This window comes from Rhinopithecus bieti, unplaced genomic scaffold (genome assembly GCF_001698545.2).
Source record: "Rhinopithecus bieti isolate Rb0 unplaced genomic scaffold, ASM169854v2 scaffold_41644, whole genome shotgun sequence".
Lineage (NCBI taxonomy): Eukaryota > Metazoa > Chordata > Mammalia > Primates > Cercopithecidae > Rhinopithecus > Rhinopithecus bieti.
The window spans coordinates 1,467,037-1,476,002 of record NW_016817838.1 but is presented as its reverse complement, the minus strand read 5'-3'; the positions used below and the strand labels follow the sequence as shown (position 1 = coordinate 1,476,002).

The 8,966-nt window shown below is 48.8% G+C and overlaps 1 pseudogene; it reads right to left on the bottom strand.

The window, feature by feature from the left end:
• Nucleotides 1-6,366: 6,366 nt before the first annotated feature.
• On the bottom strand, nt 6,367-6,986 carry LOC108518009 (small nuclear ribonucleoprotein F-like; annotated as a pseudogene).
• Nucleotides 6,987-8,966: the final 1,980 nt, after the last annotated feature.

Genomic DNA, 8,966 nt, shown 5'->3' with positions numbered 1-8,966 from the left:
AGGCAGAATTTCTAAAATTGGAGCCAGCCTGTGGCTGGGTGTGTTGGCTCACACCTGTAATCCCAGCACTTTGGGAGGCCGAGGTGGGAGGATCACTTGAGCCCAGGAGTTGGAGACCAGCCTTATTAGGTGACATAGCAAGACTGTTTCTAAATAATTAAAAAATAAAAGTAAATAAAAAAATAAAATTGGAGCCCCAGTGTCTAGAATTTTTTTTCAGACAGGGTCTCTGTCACCCAGGCCGGAGTGTAGTGGTACAAACTCAGCTCACTGCAGCCTCAGCCTCCTTGGCTCAAGCAATCCTCCAACCTCAGTTTCCAGAGTAGCTTGGACTATAGGTGTGTGCCACCATGGCTAGCTAATATTTGTATTTTTCATAGAGATGAGATTTCACCATGTTGCCCAGGCTGGTCTCGAACTCCTGAGCTCAAGCAATCCACCAGCCTCAACCTTCCAGACTGCTGGGATTACAGGCATGAGCCACCGTGTCTGGCCTAGATTTTTTTTTTTTTTTTTTTTTTTTTTAAGCCAACAACGTTTCTGTTGCTCACCTAGGCAGAGACCTCTCTACTCAGGATGCAACATCTAAACACCATTGCCATCTCTCCAGTACCAGACAGCCTGGTAGAGATGGGCCTGCAGTTGCACCCGTCACAGCCCCTGCTCACAGTGTGCAGACCGTACCCTGCACAGGGGATCCCGCCGAGGAGATGTGGGGCCTGAAATCCAGTCATACGCCACAACCAAGGCACATATTACATTCCCTCATCTTCCCAGGAGCAGGCACCACTTCCTAATTTACCATGTCACTTAATCAATATAAATACAGGGAGACCTGTGCTCTGCTGTGGGACACAGATAGGGGCTCCTCAGGATGTAGGCCTAGGGTGACTTCCTGTAGGAGATAATGCTTGGGCCAAGTTTGATTTAGGGAGTAGAAGCAAAGAAGATGCCTCTCTATTTACCTCCCAAACCCAGGCTGCCCCACCCCACACCCTACCCCATGACTCCCTGTGGTTATCAAGGGCACCACCATTCTCCTGGCCACTGACAAGGACACTTTAATAACAGTACACATTGGCCAGGCACGGTGGCTCACACCTGTCATCCGGGGACTTTGGGAGGCCGAGGTGGGTGGATCACCTGAGGTCAGGAGTTTGAGACCAGCCTGGCCAACATGGTGAAACCCCATCTCAGCTAAAAATACAAAAATTAGCCAGGCGTGGTGGTGGGTGCCTGTAATCCCAGCTACTTGGGAGGCTGAGGCAGGAGAATTGCTTGAATGCGGGAGGCGGAGGTTGCAGTGAGCCAAGTTCACACCATTGCCCTCCAGCCTGGGCAACAAGAACAAGACTGTGTCTCAAAAAAAAAATAAATAAAAACCAGTGCACGTCAAGAAGTCCCTAGGGGACAGCTGGGGCATAAGGAGGTGTCAGCCATACATGAGACCAGCGTGCCTGCCCTGGGCTGCTTGGGGTTGACCAGCTTGGTGTCCAGAAATGCCTGCTGGAGGGAGTCACGGTGCAGGAAACTTGTGCTCTTGGAAGATCTCCTGAGAGGCCCTGCAAAGCCAGAGTCCCTCGTAGCAAGTCGGATCAGTGCTATCAAAGTGTGGCTCGGGGATTGCTGCCAGCACACAAATTTTTACTGGTCTGCAACGAGGTAAGTACAGAAATTGAAAGTAAGCATTTAGGAACTTTTATGACAATTTTACAAGGTCTTGTCAAATGCTATTAAAACGAAGCTGAGGCTAGAATTTCCTTTTTCATTTTTTTCTATTTAAACAAATTATTGTAGTAAAATATAGATAACATAAATGTACCATTTTAGCCATTTTGAGCATACAATTTAGAAGTGCTTTCACAATATTGTGTAACCACTAGTATTACATAGTATATATTTTTAAAATTTTACAAAAGCATAAGTTAGCAGCAGATTAAACTTTTTTTCTTAAATTGAGCTTGAGAAGCTCTGGTCTAAATGGTAACCCATGGGGAAGCCTTGACAGTTTGGAGGCTCCTAATTGAGTCCATTGCTTGGCTTTTTTCCCCAAATCACGGAGTGGAGTTAGGTCCCAGAGAATGGCGTGGGCTGAGGCCCAGGCTCCCTCCCGGGTTAGAAAACTGGGCAGACGGGCATCACCCATGAAGGGAGGCCAGCCAGGCACTGCACAGCCTGGGCCAGGAAGGCTGGGTGAGAGACCCCGGGGGCGTTTGGTTTAGAGGCCCAGCAGGCCTTCCTTCTAACTCAGTGTAGGGAGGCGGTTGTTTAGAATCACAAAAATCTCAGCTTCAGCTGGGAGAACCCTCAGCGGCTCAGCCGTGGTGGCATCTACCCTCCTTGTTTAAAGAAGGAATCTGAGGTAAGAGAGAAAGGACTGGTTTGAGGTTGTATAGTGATGGTCTCAAATACAGGCCTTTTAGTTCCTAGGCAGAAGCAGGGCAGAGATTTTTTTTTTTTTTTTTTTTTTTTTAAAGACAGAGTCTTGCTCTGTCTCCCAGGCTGGAATGCAGTGGTGCAATCCCAGCTCACTGCAGCCTCCGCCTCCTGGGGTTTAAGCTATTCTCCTGCCTCAGTCTCCTGAGTAGCTGGGATTGCAGGCGCCCTACCACCATGCCCAGCTAATTTTTGGGCCCGGCCCTGAATGAATCCTTAAAACAATCTTGGGAAGTAAATACTATTCTTTTTTATCCCATTTCATAGATGAGGAAACTGAGGTTCAGAGAGGGTTATGTCACTTATCCACTGCTAATCAGAGGCAGAGCCAGCAGGCTGCTTGCTCTCTCAATGCCATTTTCCAGATGGCACGGTCCCATTCTGGCCTGAATTCAGGGGGCTCGATATGGCAGTGCCTGTGCTCACCTCTTTCCAGTTTTTTCCAAATGGTCTGTGACTCGGCCCCCGGATATTCTTGCCTAGCAGGATCTCCTGGGCTGCCGGGTCTGTCCCGCAGACCCTGGCTGACTGATGATGAAATGAGTAGTCAGACACGTATGCAGTGTAACCGCAGCTAAATGACTGCCTGGCTCTAGTGGCCAGAGAGCAGCCCCCAGAAGCTGGAGCTGCTTGCTTTTACTCCATGCAGGCACAATGCTGAAAACCTGGAGCCCACAAAACCTGTAGGCAATTAACATTTATTCTTCCCCTTTAGGGGAACTTCATGTGCAGATAATCAAAGGTCAGTTTCTGGTCAACATAAGTAAACAAGCCTGTTTAAGATAAATTCCCCCACACTCCCTTGTACCTACTCCTCGCCCTCTGCCTCAGAGTTGTAGAACAGCTGCCTTCAGCTGTTCTCTCCTGGAGCTTTGCAGAGCCCTCTGATCTTTCAGAGGGCCTGCTTCTTTTCCCTATAGTTTGTCCCACCACTCTGGTCTCCTACACTGAGCAATCAGGGAAGAGGGTTGGGATGTTGGTTCCAGTTTCTGACATACCTCATGTGTTGCATTCCCTGCCCCAAGTTCCTTCCTCTCCTTTCTCTTTAGACCTCCAAGAGCTAGAAGTTTCCCTAAGAGACCACCCAAAACAAACCTCTCCATCCATATATTCATTGAATGAATACACAGTCCTACTTACCAGGCAGTGTTAGGGCCTGAGGAGACAGCGATGAACACGGCAGACAAGGTCTCAGCCCTTGTTTACATCCTGGGGGAGGAGACAGACTATAAAAGAGATTCGGATGAGTGCTGTCAGGATGAAAACGGTAATATAACAGACAATGACTGTGGGCAGGGGCAGTGTGTTCCTGGCAAAGGGAACTGCTAGTGCCAAGGCCTGAGGGCAGGAACTAGCAGGTATGAGGAAAGCGCCTAAGTGAGGCCCTCTTGGCTGGATGAGGTGGGCAAGGGGGACCCCATGCAAGGAGGTGCTCAGGGTCCAGCTGTGTAGCCTGGGGCCAGGGGGAGGGTTTGGTTATAGTCTGCATGATGCAAAGCTTCAAAGGGCTTTAAGGTGGGAGTGATGTGATCAGATTACTTGTGTAACAAATTCGTCAGCCACCAGGAGGAGAATGGATGGTGAGGAGAGCCGGAGTGCACAAGGGAGAGAGATGAGAGTGGCTTGGACAGTGAGGTGGAGGGTCATGGTCAGATTCAGGATCCAGGTCATGGTGAAGCTAACAGGAACTGTTGGACTGGATGTGGGCATGGAGTGAGGGCTGACTCTTGGACTTTTCACTTGGGGAGTTGAGTGAAGGGAGGTGCCATCTACTCAAACGAAGAAGCCTGGAGAAGGAGTAGGTGTGGGGGGATGGGTAGAGGGGAACAATGGTTTCATTTGGCCATGATGGCAGACCTTGCTGGCTGCTCTCCAGGACTGAGTCTCTCCTCCCTTATAATAGAAACCTGAAAAGTGTTTTATTTTGTTATTGTTGTTGTTTTTGAAATGAAAGGTCTCACATATTTATTACTGAACCCAGCCAACCAACGCATTCATAACAGATTCAGAAAGGAAAAATATATTCCCAATAAAATGTCTAACTCTCCAGATAATGGTGACGTTTTCAGCTTGATACGGCAATGTGATTGTGACCTTCAGACAGCATAAATGTGTGTGCCATCTCACGTGCAATTCCCTATAGACCCAGCTTGGTTCTTCTCCGATGTCTCCTTTTGGAGTTGTACCTGATTTTATTGCCAGTTTTCATCCTAATCCACTGGGAAATGGAACGATTTTGCTTTTGTTTCTTGGCCAGGAATTGCTTAATCCTGAAAGTCTTGTGAGAAGACATGGCAAGAAGCGGAGTCAAGCACACACCATGATGGCAGAGAAAGGAAGAGAGGGGCCATTGTTATTGTTGTTAAGTACTCACCTGTCTGGCTCCTTCTTGTACCTTCTGCCCTTTTCCCATCCTCCTTTTTCCTGGAACAGAGATGTGATACCTAGAAGTACAGCAGCCATCTTGTGATCATCAGGGTAAAAGTCACATAATGGCTGGGACAGGGAGATGGATACATCCTAGGTCCTTGATAATATCATTGAGCTGACATACCAGTCTAGGCAAGTTGGTCATTTTACTTGTTTAAGCCACTGTTTTTGAGCCACCACATCAGGCCCTTTGTGGCTTTTCATTGCTTGCTGCTGAATGAAGTCATAGCTGATGGAGTCATGTTGAGTTCAAGATTTTTGGAGGAGGGACGTGGGTCTAGGGAAGGAGAAGGAAGTTACCCCTATACACTGAGCTAGCCAACCCAGAGTTCAGTCATTTATTCATTCAAGAAATATTTATTGAGGACCTACTGTGCACCAGGAACTATCCCAGGTGCTGAGAATTTAGCAGCAAATAAAGCAAAGATCCCCGCTCTTGAGGAGTTTGCATTCTGCTGTAATCAAGAAGCCAGCCTGACTTCTGGGCAATTGCATTTCATTTAATCCCAAGGGTGGTGGGGTTTGAGGTATGAACACGTGATGGTGGTCAGGCATGGCATGTCTATTCCCACAGCCCTCCTCACCCACTCGTGATGTTAGCAAATCAAAATGGTCAACATATTTCTCCAGTGTTTTCTAGGAGCCAGGCACTGTGCTGTATTCTACCTCTGAGGGAGGTGTTCTGATTATCCCCATGTTCTAGGAAGGTTAAGAAAGCGGCTCATGGCGGGGCGCGGTGGCTCAAGCCTGTAAATTCCCAGCACTTTGGGAGGCCGAAGGCGGCGGATCCAAGGTCAGGAGATTGTTGAGACCATCCTGGCTAACACGGTGAAACCCCGTCTCTACTAAAAAAAATACAAAAAACTTAGCCGGGCGAGGTGGCGCCCAGCGGGCGCCTGTAGTCCCAGCTACTCGGGAGGCTGAGGCAGAGAATGGCAGTGAACCCCGGGAGGCGGAAGCTTTGCAGTGAGCTGAGATCCGGCCACTGCACTCCAGCCTGGGCGACAGAGTGAGACTCCGTCTCTTTCAAAAAAAAAAAAAAAAAAAAAAAGAAAGCTGCTCTAGTCAGAGAGCTAACCAGTGGTTGTGCTAGATTTAAACCCAGGGCTTTCTGACTCCAGAAATGCACTGACCCCCTCCACTCCCGGGCAACCTCTTTAAAAAAAAAAAAAAAAACAAGAACCAAGGGCCGGACGCGGTGGCTCACACCTGTAATCCCAGCACTTTGGGAGGCTGAGGTGGGTGGATCACGAGGTCAAGAGATCGAGACCAGCCTGGCTAACATGATGAAACCCTGTCTCTACTAAAAATACAAAAATTAGCCGGGCATGGTGTCACGCACCTGTAGTCCCAGCTACTCGGGAGGCTGAGGCAGGAGAATTGCTTGAACCCGGGAGGCGGAGGTTGCAGTGAGCCGAGATTGCACCACTGCACTCCAGCCTGGCGACAGAGCAAGACTCCATCGCAAAAAAACAAAACAAAAAAACACATCTTTATTGTCTAGAAATGTATATTTTCAAAATTCCCCACAAAAGATGCTGCTCTCTCATTTCCCCCATTTTCTTCCTTTTCTTCCATACCTCTACTATAAAGGACATTTTTATACTGTATTAAAACTTCACCCAGACGTCCAGATGGCTCTCCACCTATGTATTCCTCTTATTTGCAAGCTGCATGTTCATGTAGCCATCTAAGATGCCAGATAGCCCTTGTACTCCATTCCCCACTTCATTTCAGCATCACCAGCTTTCCTGTTAACCCACTGAGGAAAGTTTTGGGATTGAGGGGTAGACTTACTGTAACTATGGGCAAATGCTGCAGGCTCCTAGACAACCTCTTGGCCCCTTTTGCTGTACCCCTTTTTGTCATTGTTTAACAAACCATTTCCTGATTTCCCCTTTCTCCTTGCTTTGGAAAGGGACAATGTATCTTGTTCATTCCTGTGGTCCAGGCATCTGAGTGAAGGCCTGGCACCCTTCATTCCTCCATCCTACTTTTTAAGAAGCTTTCTCTATGCTGAGTGCTGGGAATATAGACAAGCCACAGAACAAGACACACAGCCCGGGAGGGAAACAGGTAATTAACAGGTGTCACAGTGTAATGGGTCTGGTAGGATAATCAGAGGGACCAACCTTTCCTTGGTACAGGAAAGGGCATCCAAGTCAGACCAGGGTGGTGGGGACCAGTCAAGGAGAGCTGCCTGGAGGAGTTGACACCTGAGCTGAGTCCCAGATGAGAAGCAGGAGTTGAGCAGGTAAATAAAAACAGTGGGGCCAGGCACGGTGGCTCACGCCTATAATCTCAGCACTTTGGAAGGCCGAGGCAGGTGGATCATGAGGTCAAGAGATCGAAACCATTCTGGCTAACATGGTGAAACCCCTCTCCTTAAAATACAAAACTATTAGCTGGGCATGGCGGTGCGCATCTGTAGTCCTGGCTACTCAGGAGGCTGAGGCAGGAGAATCTCTTGAACCTGGGAGACAGATTGCAGTGAGCTGAGATCGCACCACTGCATTCCAGCCTGGGCAACAGAGCGAGACTCCGTCCCCCACCAAAAAAAAAAAAAAAAAAAAAAAGCGGTGGGGGTGTTCCAGACAAAGGGAGCAGCACATGGAGGGTGGAGAGAGGCGAGATGGCAGCATGTGAGCATGGCTGGACTGTGGATGGAGGCACACTCATCTCCCACTAAGGAGTCCTGCCTGGGCATCCTAGAATGCTGGGGCCAGAAGGATCTTTAATCATCAACAAATCCAACGTCCTCCTTTTCCAAATGAGGCCCAGAGAGGAGAAGCCATTTTTCCAAGGTCACATAGAAAGCTAATGATGGAGAATAGACTCAAACTCACTGCACTGCCTGGGTTTTGGATTTTCTTTTTTTTTCTTCGATTCCCTCCCTCTGCCTTTCCCTCCCACGGTCCTCCAATTCATATTTCTCATGTGCCTACTTTGCACCAGCCCAAGTACCCTGAGCTCCCTGCCCTAGAATCTTAGGCTTCCAGAGCCTAGGTCATCAGCATCTCCTCCTATCAAACCTCCTCCCCACACCCTGTTCCTGCCTGATCTTTCCTACACATTAAAAAATCCAGATGCCTAGGTTGCTTCCCATACCAACAAGATCAGAATGTCTGGGGGCGGGGGCCAGGTGTCAGTAATTTTTAAAGACCCCTGGATGATTCCATCTGTAGCAAAGTTTGAGAACCACTGTTTTAGCCTTGATGAAGGGCCCCTCCACCTCCTGTCCCTTGGCCTCTAGGTTGCAGATGACCTGGTGATGTTTCTTTTTCTTCCAGATGTACTTCTGGACTCAGGGGTCTGGGCCCCAGCACAGGTCTCTGCTGAGCAATCTTGTCTCTGCTCTGTTCCTGCCCTTTGTCCAGCCCTGGGCCTCCAATCTGCATTGATTACCTGGTCTGACCTATCTCACCATCACTAGGTACTTAATAAATATTTGCTGTTGTTGATGGCAATGACCTTGAGACTGATGAACAGTCTGGCCAAGAGGATCCTTGATGTAGAAGATAGAAAAAGCCTTTGGGGTCAGGCAGACTTGGATTCTAATACCAGCCAGTTGTGCTTGCTGTGTCTGAGCCTCAGTTTCTCATCTGTGAAGAGGAGGTAGCAGGAATGAAAATGCCTGCCTTGCAGTTTGTTGTAAGGACAGACACTGCCAATGTAAGAGAGATCAGCAGCTCGCAGACCAGTTGCTCTGGGAGCAGACCACTCTCACGGTGATGGTAGGGAACTATTTTTGTGCATGGCAAGTGGGACCTTAGGAAGGAAGGCAACTGTGAGGCTTCTGAGAAGGACCCTACACAAAGGAGTTTCCTCCCAGGGCACGTGAATGGAGAGGGTGGCAGAAGCCTATGGGCAGGGGTCACAGGGATCAGCTACAGAGTGCCACCACCCTTCCTGGGGAATGCAGGGCAAGGTCCCTGGTGGGAATTTTCCTGGGAAGCCAGAGAAGCACCCCATGAAGACAGAATCAACATTTGGGTACCTTCAGTACCCAGAGGCAGCAATGCCAACTACAACCACACTCCGCATAGATTCTCTGATGTCTTCCTCCTTCATGGCACCAGCCCTGGGGAACCAGCATGGTG